The sequence below is a fragment of the Pseudochaenichthys georgianus genome, chromosome 10 (assembly GCF_902827115.2).
Source record: "Pseudochaenichthys georgianus chromosome 10, fPseGeo1.2, whole genome shotgun sequence".
In the NCBI taxonomy this organism is placed as follows: Eukaryota; Metazoa; Chordata; class Actinopteri; order Perciformes; family Channichthyidae; genus Pseudochaenichthys; species Pseudochaenichthys georgianus.
This window is the reverse complement of record NC_047512.1, coordinates 43,666,157-43,675,145: the sequence shown is the minus strand read 5'-3', so window position 1 is coordinate 43,675,145 and position 8,989 is coordinate 43,666,157. Positions and strand designations below refer to the sequence as shown.

The window sequence follows — 8,989 nt, the reverse complement described above, 5'->3', positions numbered from 1 at the left end:
GCGGCGATGACGACAGGAGAGCCTTTCTAAAAAAGTTAAACTTTTAAACTGAAGCGATCATATACACTCTGTTCTCATTGGTAACAACTGAAAAGAAAAGTGCAGGTGTTGAGGAAAAGAGTGGCCTGTGGACACATGCCCTTAATCAGTTCTTAGCTATTCAGATGTTTTCTCCTGACCAATAAAAGCATGAAATTAATGTTTTCTTTATTGGCAATTTAGGAAGGATGATGGGCCATTCCTACACAGTGGACCCTGCATATCTGGCCTACGTCCTGCAATAACTCATGTCCTGTTCGGGGGATCACCAGAAACTACAACAATCCAAATTGAGGATTTCCCTGATATTGACATCCGTACCACTATCCAGTTGGTAAGAATGTTGGTTGTGTTATTTGTTTAAATTAAGAACAGTTTGTTTCCTCTGTCTCTCTCTCTGTCTGTGTATATATATATATATATATATATATGTATATATATACACACACACACACATATGTTCTCATCTAGCTGGAGGGCAACGCTGAGTTGACAAAACAGGAAGAGAAAGCTGTCTTTGACCTTGTCCTGGGACCTGCCTGGTGTTACGAAAAGCAACCGGAAGTGGCTGCATGAGCGGCTTTTATTCCATGCTGTGGGTGACGTTGCACGCTACTTTTTTGAAACTGCAGATGTAATACTATGTTCAATAATGTCTTTTTGTATTCATTCTGCTGTAGTACAGAACATAATGCATTTGCTCCATAGAGCTCAAATGAAATACTTGTTTCTCTGTATAGACTTGCTGTTTTTATTTTGTTCCAACAATAACTCAATATATGGTTGCTTTGTATGCTGTTTTCTGTTTTGGGATTCTAGGTGATTTCACGAACAAGCCGTCAGGTTAAGCAACTGAGAAAAGGACTCAAGGAGACCAAGGTTTGGCCCTTTCTGAAGGAGAGAGCAGACATCATTCCCACATTTCTACCAAGGACTTCAGAGGCTGCTCTCAATTTTCATGTAAAAATGACATCCACACAAAAGGCAAACCAGATCCTCTGCCTATGTCTCCTCTGGTGTGTTATAATCCCTCTTTAACACAAGAGCTTCATGTCAACTGCACTAAAAGATTATTTATGACTTTTATTGCAGACAGTCATACAAAGGATTGTGTGGCCGATCCTGGAGGAGGAGGAGGAGGAGGAGGAGGAGGAGGAGGAGGAGGAGGAGGAGGAGGAGGAGGAGGAGGATGATGATGATGATGATACCTGCGCATCTTCATTGAAAAGGGTATGACAGTAATGAATTATTTTTCTGAAATACATAATGACAAATATAAAACTAATTTCACAAACTGGGCTGTAAAACGATGTGCACATGTTGTCTTGTAAATGTATATACATTGCGACATGCAATAGTCCTGTCCAAACTTGAATGATGTATTATCTTGAGGGACAAAATGCTGAGGTAGAATGACTTGAGGGAGACAGATCCCTGGGCAGGGAAGCTGAGTGACCAGTCATCGACTGGAATGGAACAGTGTGTAATTAGCACTTAAGGAGAACTATAGTCGTTCTAACATCATCATAGCCCACGGATTACACATTTTTGAATGTCTGTCATCCAAACTTTTTAAAGTGTTCTTTGAATACAACAAAAATAGGTTAAGATGAACACTTTTCACTTCTCCTTTCATAGCATCCTGTGCACAGCTCAAAGCACTCCTCCAATTCTGGACCGGAGGGGAACTTCTACCCAGTGAACTGACGCTGAGAGTGGTCAGCAGCGACTTTCCCAAATCTGCAACGTGTTTTGAAACGCTCCGTCTTCCTGCACACTGTCGTGATTATGAGGCTTTCGTTACTGACATTCAGGCCTGCCTCAACTCCGTTGACACAGGCTTTGGTCTTGTTTAGGTTGGACTCAATGTCACATGTATCCCTCATTACCAGGGGTTGTCAGGGTGATGTCTGTTGTAGTTTTGTGGCTTATTGTTGTTCAGCTAAGATAGCTAATGTGTGCTAATGTCAGGAGTCACTTGTTGTTGGTTTCCACACTATCTGGCAACTTTTGATCGCTGACAACATCTTCCACAGAGCATTCATTTTGGACCCATCAACATTTAAACATTTATTTATTCACAGGTAGTTCAGTTACATAGATATGACATTTTTTCTGTTCTATGTTTGGGCCATTGCATTTAGCTCGAGATGGAATCAAATAAATAAGTGATCTACAACTTTGAAAGTATTTCAGTTCATTTTGAAAGACTACTGTTCTTAAAGGGCTGCATGTATTTAATTCCAGAGCTGTTTAAATAGTTGTTATTGCTTCATTACTTATGCACAAAACATAGTTCGAAAATACTGTTCCTGCTGGAGAGGTAGATTTGGTGACACTTTAGGCTGCAGTGTCTACCCAAATAGCCTCCCTATAACATTCGTTTAGAAATGCTCAGCATACACATAGGGCATAATTTGTACTGAGTTTCAAAGGAAATACCCCAAAATGATATTGAGCGGTCTGGCCTCGAAGCCCAAATACAGCACACTCTTGCCTACACATGTCCCCCTCATTCTCCAGCAGGTCGTAAGTGCACTGTGTTCAGATTAGGAGGGGTCGGGACACACTGGACTAAACTAGCTAACTTTATATAAAGTAGTTATAACTAGCTCCACCTGGAGCAGCTCCAACAGTAACATGCTGCATCAGAATTTATTATTATTTACATTTTATTGCACAACATGTACTTTTACTGCTGATACTTAAAGTACATTTTGTTGATAGTATGTCTACACTTTGACTTGTAATGGAGTATTTCTACATTGTTGTATTGGTACTTTTGCGTAAGTAATGGTTTTAAGTACTTCTTCCACCACTGCTCAAATCGTGGGAAGAAAATGTTGCCTGACCTAAGGTTCTGGGTTCAACATAACTCTGAGGGTTTGAACAGTTTCAAGATAAACTGCCAATGCCTGACTGAAAGGAACATGGGGGTTTGCTAGGGCCACAAGATCTTGTTCACTCAATGGGCGCAGGAGCTGGATCTCAGGAACAAAGACATTCGATGCACAGGGGGTATGTGGTCCTTCCCAGTCCACACCATAATGCTCACCAACCTGACATACAAAAGGAATACAGCCGTTCACAATGTGTAAGCAATTACATTGTGGGTCATTTTGCATGTCTTTTAAATACATGATTGAGCCAGGGAATAAGATGGCATACATTACATCATCTAAAAAACGTTGTTTCCCTGTGAGAAATCTTGTCCCTCTCTGTTGTTTAGTAAGCACAACTGTAAAGGCGAACGGTGGCTTGCAGTCCTCAGTCCATGGTGATTCCATGCCTCCTTGAAACACTGACGATGATGCTGAATGTGTGGCATGAAGCACCTGTGTCGTGCATACAGGTCACTCTCTTGGTCAGGGTTGAGTAATCCTTGGGCCTCCAGCTGGATGAATATTGTGTAGAACAGATCGAGAACATTTTCATACACATCTCTCCAAAGGCGCTCAATTCTGTAAAAGAAAGAATGAAATACAGCCTTTATATTGTATTTGTGGCAGGTCATATTATTCAACAGTTAGCAGGATGGAACATGTGTACAAGGTTCTACTAGTAAGGGCTGATTGACACTTATGTTCAGACTGGAGTGTGAACACAATGATGAGCGAAGTGAGAGCTGGATTTTAGGTAGTGACGAATGAACTTGTTATGAACTGCCAGTAAAACGCCCCGTTATCACCCCCTGCCCCGCCTGAATGGAAGTATTGTTAGACATCTTGTAGAGGGTGAACAGACATGCTTTTTCTCTCGGTTTCATTGTACTTTAATAATTTATATTTTTAAATCCTCCATACCTTTGGTTATGAACACTCCGTCCAGTAATATGAGAGCTCCTGTTCTCCCCTTGTGTTTGGACCATGACATGAGCAACCCTAACATGCTCACCCCCCTTGTCAGATCTGTAAGGGGAAACAAGTACATTTATCTGAAGATGAATATCCAACATAATTGTACCTTCAAAAGAAAGGTCTTCTCTCGGAAAGCCTTCTTCAGGGTCTAAGCATTCCCTGAAGAAGGCTGTTTGTGCCGTTCTGCGTGGGTTGTAACCCAGCTCTGTCTTAAGATTACCAAAGAGCACCTTCATTACACTTGTTTGACATTTTCTTTTTGATAATTGTACCTGTGTTACAAATGCTATTAAAATAAATGTTAGTCAAATAAGTCTCATTGTACTTCATTTATTACACATGTGTAGGACATTACATACCGAACTCGAGGCGGCACGCCATATTGGCCAACAGCAGACAAGAAGCCTTCAAGAACAGTTGTAGCTCTGTTGTTGGTGGCACTACTTAAGTACACAAGTAGCCTGGAGAATCCATCAATGCCACCGTGAACAACAATCTGTGTGAAATATAGCAGGATTCATTGGTTATTGAATTGGGGCCTCAGTTGATAAAGGCACATCTTGTTCATTAAGCTATGTTAGGAATAGGGTTGGAGGGGTATGGTTGAGGCAGGTTGGGTGATAACGTTGGATATTGCAATAGCAACATGTCTGATACGATGGGCTCGTAAGAACTCAGATGCTCGATTCTGTTGCTTGGTAATAGTCTTTATTGGACAGAAACCAAAGCTATAAATGACTTCTAGGTTCTACTAGGACTCTCCATGGAATCACTAGGTTCTACTAGGTACTGTAATCTCGTTCTCTGGTAAACAGGCATGGATCTAACGATAACACAAAACGAACCAACACCAGACAAAGGGAGAGAAGGACTAAATATACATAATAGGTAATGGGGCACAGGTGGACACAATCAGGGGCGGGAACAACAATCAGTCTAGCAGGTGCCACACGAACAGGAAGTGCCGACACCTGGAGAGAGAGAGAGTATAGTAATTATCAACAGACCGATAGACAAGACACTAAAACACAACAGCATACAGCATACTAGCACTAAACCCTGACAGTACCCCCCCTTTTACGGACGGCTCCAGACGTCCCTGAATAGTGAGACCCTAATCTGTGATAAGGGACTTGTCGACAATGAAGCTGCCCGGGATCCAGCATCTTTCCTCTATTCCATACCCTACCCAGTCGACCAGGAACTGTCTCCCTCTACCCCGCTTTCTTTCTGACAGAATCTTTTTGACTGTATAGACGATACCTCCGTCGATGACCCGGGGAGGTGGAGGTGGTGTGGAGGGGGGAACCAGTCTGCTCTCTAAAACTGGTTTCAGCTTGCTGACATGGAACGTGGGGTGGACCTTGAGGGACTTTGGGAGACATAGGCGAACAGCAACAGGATTAATAATTTTTGAAATGGGATATGGACCAACGAACCGAGGAGCCAGTTTCCTGGAGGGGACGTGCAGAGGAAGATCTTTGGTGGACAACCACACTCGTTGACCGACCTTGTATCTAGGGGATGGACGTCGCTTTCGGTCAGCCAACCTCTTCATGCCGGTCGCACTTCTCTGCAGCATCTGGCGAACTCCCTTCCATACCCGGCGACAGCGGCGAACCAGAGCATGTGCTGATGGTACGATAACTTCCTGCTCGAGCTCCGGGAACAATGGAGGCTGGTATCCATGGACACATTGGAAAGGAGAGATTCCAGTGGCTGATGTGGGTAAGGTATTGTGTGCATACTCAACCCAAATCAGATGTTTGCTCCAGGTGGTAGGTTCTGGGACACCAGGCATCTCAAACAGGTCTCCATTTCTTGGTTCATCCTCTCCGCTTGGCCGTTTGACTGGGGATGGTATCCGGATGTCAGGCTCACAGTGGCTTGGATCAGGCGACAAAACTCCCTCCAGAAACGTGAAACGAATTGTGGGCCTCGGTCTGAAACGACATCGTTTGGGAAACCATGGATACGGAAAACATGGGACAACATGGCCTGTGCTGTTTCTCTGGCCGTAGGCAATTTGGACATGGGGATGAGGTGTACCATCTTGGAAAAACGATCAATGACTGTGAGTACTGTGGTGTAACCTGCCGAAGGTGGAAATCCTGTCACAAAGTCCAACGCAATGTGCGACCATGGTCTGTTGGGAATGGGCAGAGGTCGGAGAAGACCTGCCACAGCTTGACGAGACGTCTTGTTCCTAGCACACACAGGACATGCTGCCACATATTCTGCCACATCTTTCCCCATAGCAGGCCACCAGAATCTGTGTTTCACCATAAAGAGGGTCCTCTTGGTTCCAGGATGGCATGAAAGAACAGATGTATGGGCCCAATGAATCACCTTAGAACGAAGTGTCCCTGGAACAAACAGGCGATTCTGAGGACACCCTTTAGGAACAGGATTCCCGCTGTTAGCCTGTTTGACCTTGGCTTCAATGGGCCAGGTCACACTCCCTATCACTCGGTCTGGCCGCAGAATGGGGTCTGGACTCTTGGGGGATGGCTCAGGATCATACATTCTGGAGAGTGCATCAGGCTTTCCATTCTGTGAACCAGGTCGATATGACAGAGTGAACCTAAATCTATTAAAGAACAAAGCCCATCTGGCCTGCCTAGAGTTCAAGCGTTTGACCTTCCTGATGTATTGCAGGTTTTTGTGATCCGTCCAGACCAGGAAATCCTGCTCCGCTCCCTCCAACCAGTGCCGCCACTCCTCCAAAGCAATCTTCACCGCCAATAGTTCCCGATTTCCCACGTCGTAATTCCTCTCGGCAGAAGATAGCTTACGGGAGAGATATGCACACGGATGAAGTTTGTTGTCCTCCGCTGATATCTGGGACAGTATAGCTCCAACGCCGTCGTTGGAGGCGTCCACTTCCACCACAAACTGTCGGTGGCGATCAGGTACAGTCAGGATGGGAGCTGTGGTGAACCTCCTCTTCAGTTCCAGGAAAGATTTCTCTGCCTGTGATTCCACACAAACTGAACATGGGGAGAGGTAAGGGCATGGAGAGGAGAGGCAATAGCACTGAAATTGCGTATGAAACGTCTGTAAAAGTTAGCAAACCCCAAAAATTGCTGAACTTTCTTTCTATTGTCTGGTGTTGGCCAATTAGCCACGTCACTGACCTTAGCTGGGTCCATTTCCACTTTGTTAGGAGAAATCACAAAGCCCAAAAATGACACTGAGTTGACATGAAACTCACATTTTTCGGCCTTCACAAACAAATGGTTAGCCAGGAGTCTCTGAAGAACAAGGTGCACATGGTTAACATGAGTTTTCTCATCTGGAGAAAAGATGAGAATATCATCGAGATACACAAAACAGAAAACATTCAGAAAATCTCTTAACACATCATTAATGAGGGCTTGGAAAACAGCAGGTGCATTACAAAGTCCAAAAGGCATCACCAAATATTCGTAATGTCCCGTAGGTGTATTGAAACCCGTTTTCCACTCATCGCCCTCCCGGATGCGCACAAGGTGATAAGCATTCCTTAAGTCAAGCTTGGTGAATATCTTAGCTCCCTGTAACAGTTCGAATGCCGTAGAGATGAGTGGAAGGGGATATCTGTTCTTAACTATGATCTGATTTAGCGGACTGTAGTCAATACAGGGCCTCAATGTCCCGTCCTTTTTCCCCACGAAAAAGAAACCTGCCGCTGCTGGGGATGAAGATGTCCGAATCAAACCAGCTTTGAATGAAGAATCGATATATTCCTTCATGGCCTCCCTTTCTGGCCCAGAAAGTGAGTACAACCGTCCCTTGGGAATAGTAGAGCCTGACAGAAGGTCTATGGGGCAATCGTACGGTCTATGGGGTGGCAAAGAAGTAGCTCGTGTTTTATTAAACACCTCCTTGATATCTAAATAACACGCCGGAATTTTAGCCAAATCAGGAAAGTCAGAAGGCTTAGAAAAAGTGTCAGTGTTATTGCCTGACCCCTGCTTAGAGTTACTAGATCCATGCAATTTACTCAACCCTGTTTTACTTAAACATGAACGAGAGCACTCAACTCCCCACCCTTTAACCTTTCCTGTCTGCCAGTCAACGTGAGGGTTGTGTTTAACAAGCCAGGGGTACCCCAAAATGATAGGATGTTGAGCAGAGTTAAATAAATGAAAACTTATTTGCTCACTATGTTGATCTATGACTAATACCATGGGCTCCGTGCGATGAGTAATAGTACATAAAAGGCGTCCGTCCAAGGCACTAGCCTCTAAGGGTTGATCTAAAAGAACGACCTTTAAGTTTAAACTTTTAGCCAACTCCCAGTCTAACAAACTCTCATCAGCCCCAAAATCGACTAATGCATCCTGAGTCATAGTATTATCACCAAGTTTGATTTGTACCTGCATTAATTTTCTGACTGGAGAGTCGAAGGAAGTCACTCGGCTCACCAGCGTCCTCCTTCCCGCTGATGAGCCCGATCTTTTACTGAACAGGCTGCCGAAACATGACCCTGCTGGCCGCAGTAGAAGCATCGCCCTTCCCGTAGACGGCGCTGACGCTCCTCCGGAGTGAGTCTGGCTCTACCGAGCTGCATCGGTTCCTCCGCGGCGATAGGGGGCGCTCTGGAGGTGAAGACTGGGAATTCCTCTGCCAAGCGTTGTATTCCCTCGGTAATTCCTGTCTGAAAGGTGGAGTGGATCCTGTATTCCTTCTTTTCTCCCGCTCTCTTTCAGCTAGACGTTGATCAACCCGGATAGCCATGGCGATGAGCGAGTCCACATCTTCAGGCAGCTGTAATGGAGCCAACTGATCCTTTATGGGATCCGATAATCCATGCAGGAAGGCATCAAAGAGAGCCGCTGAGTTCCACCCACTCTCCGCTGCCAAAGTACGGAACTCGATTGCGTAATCCATCACTCTCCTCTGCCGCTGCTTAATGTTCACCAGGGCTCTCGCTGCCTCTCTCCCGGGTGATGTCAGATCAAAAATCTTGCTCATGGTCTCCAAAAACAGTCTTACTGACTGACAAACAGGCGAGTTCCGGGACCACTCCGCTGTTGCCCAGGCTTCCGCTCTCCCCGTCAGATGAGAAACAATAAAAGCTATCTTAGCTTGATCGGTGGGAAATGCTG

At 44.9% G+C, this 8,989-nt stretch overlaps 1 long non-coding RNA gene across 3 annotated transcripts; it reads left to right on the top strand.

Moving 5' to 3' along the window:
• Positions 1–539: 539 nt before the first annotated feature.
• On the top strand, positions 540–1,182 carry LOC117453341 (uncharacterized). Of its 3 annotated transcripts, none has more exons than XR_004552891.2 (3): positions 540–634; positions 859–999; positions 1,132–1,182. It is a non-coding gene; the product is annotated as an uncharacterized lncRNA (long non-coding RNA). The 3 variants fall into 3 exon arrangements; XR_011643985.1 differs by having other exon boundaries at positions 859–1,023; XR_004552892.2 differs by having other exon boundaries at positions 859–1,055; positions 1,132–1,158.
• Positions 1,183–8,989: the final 7,807 nt, after the last annotated feature.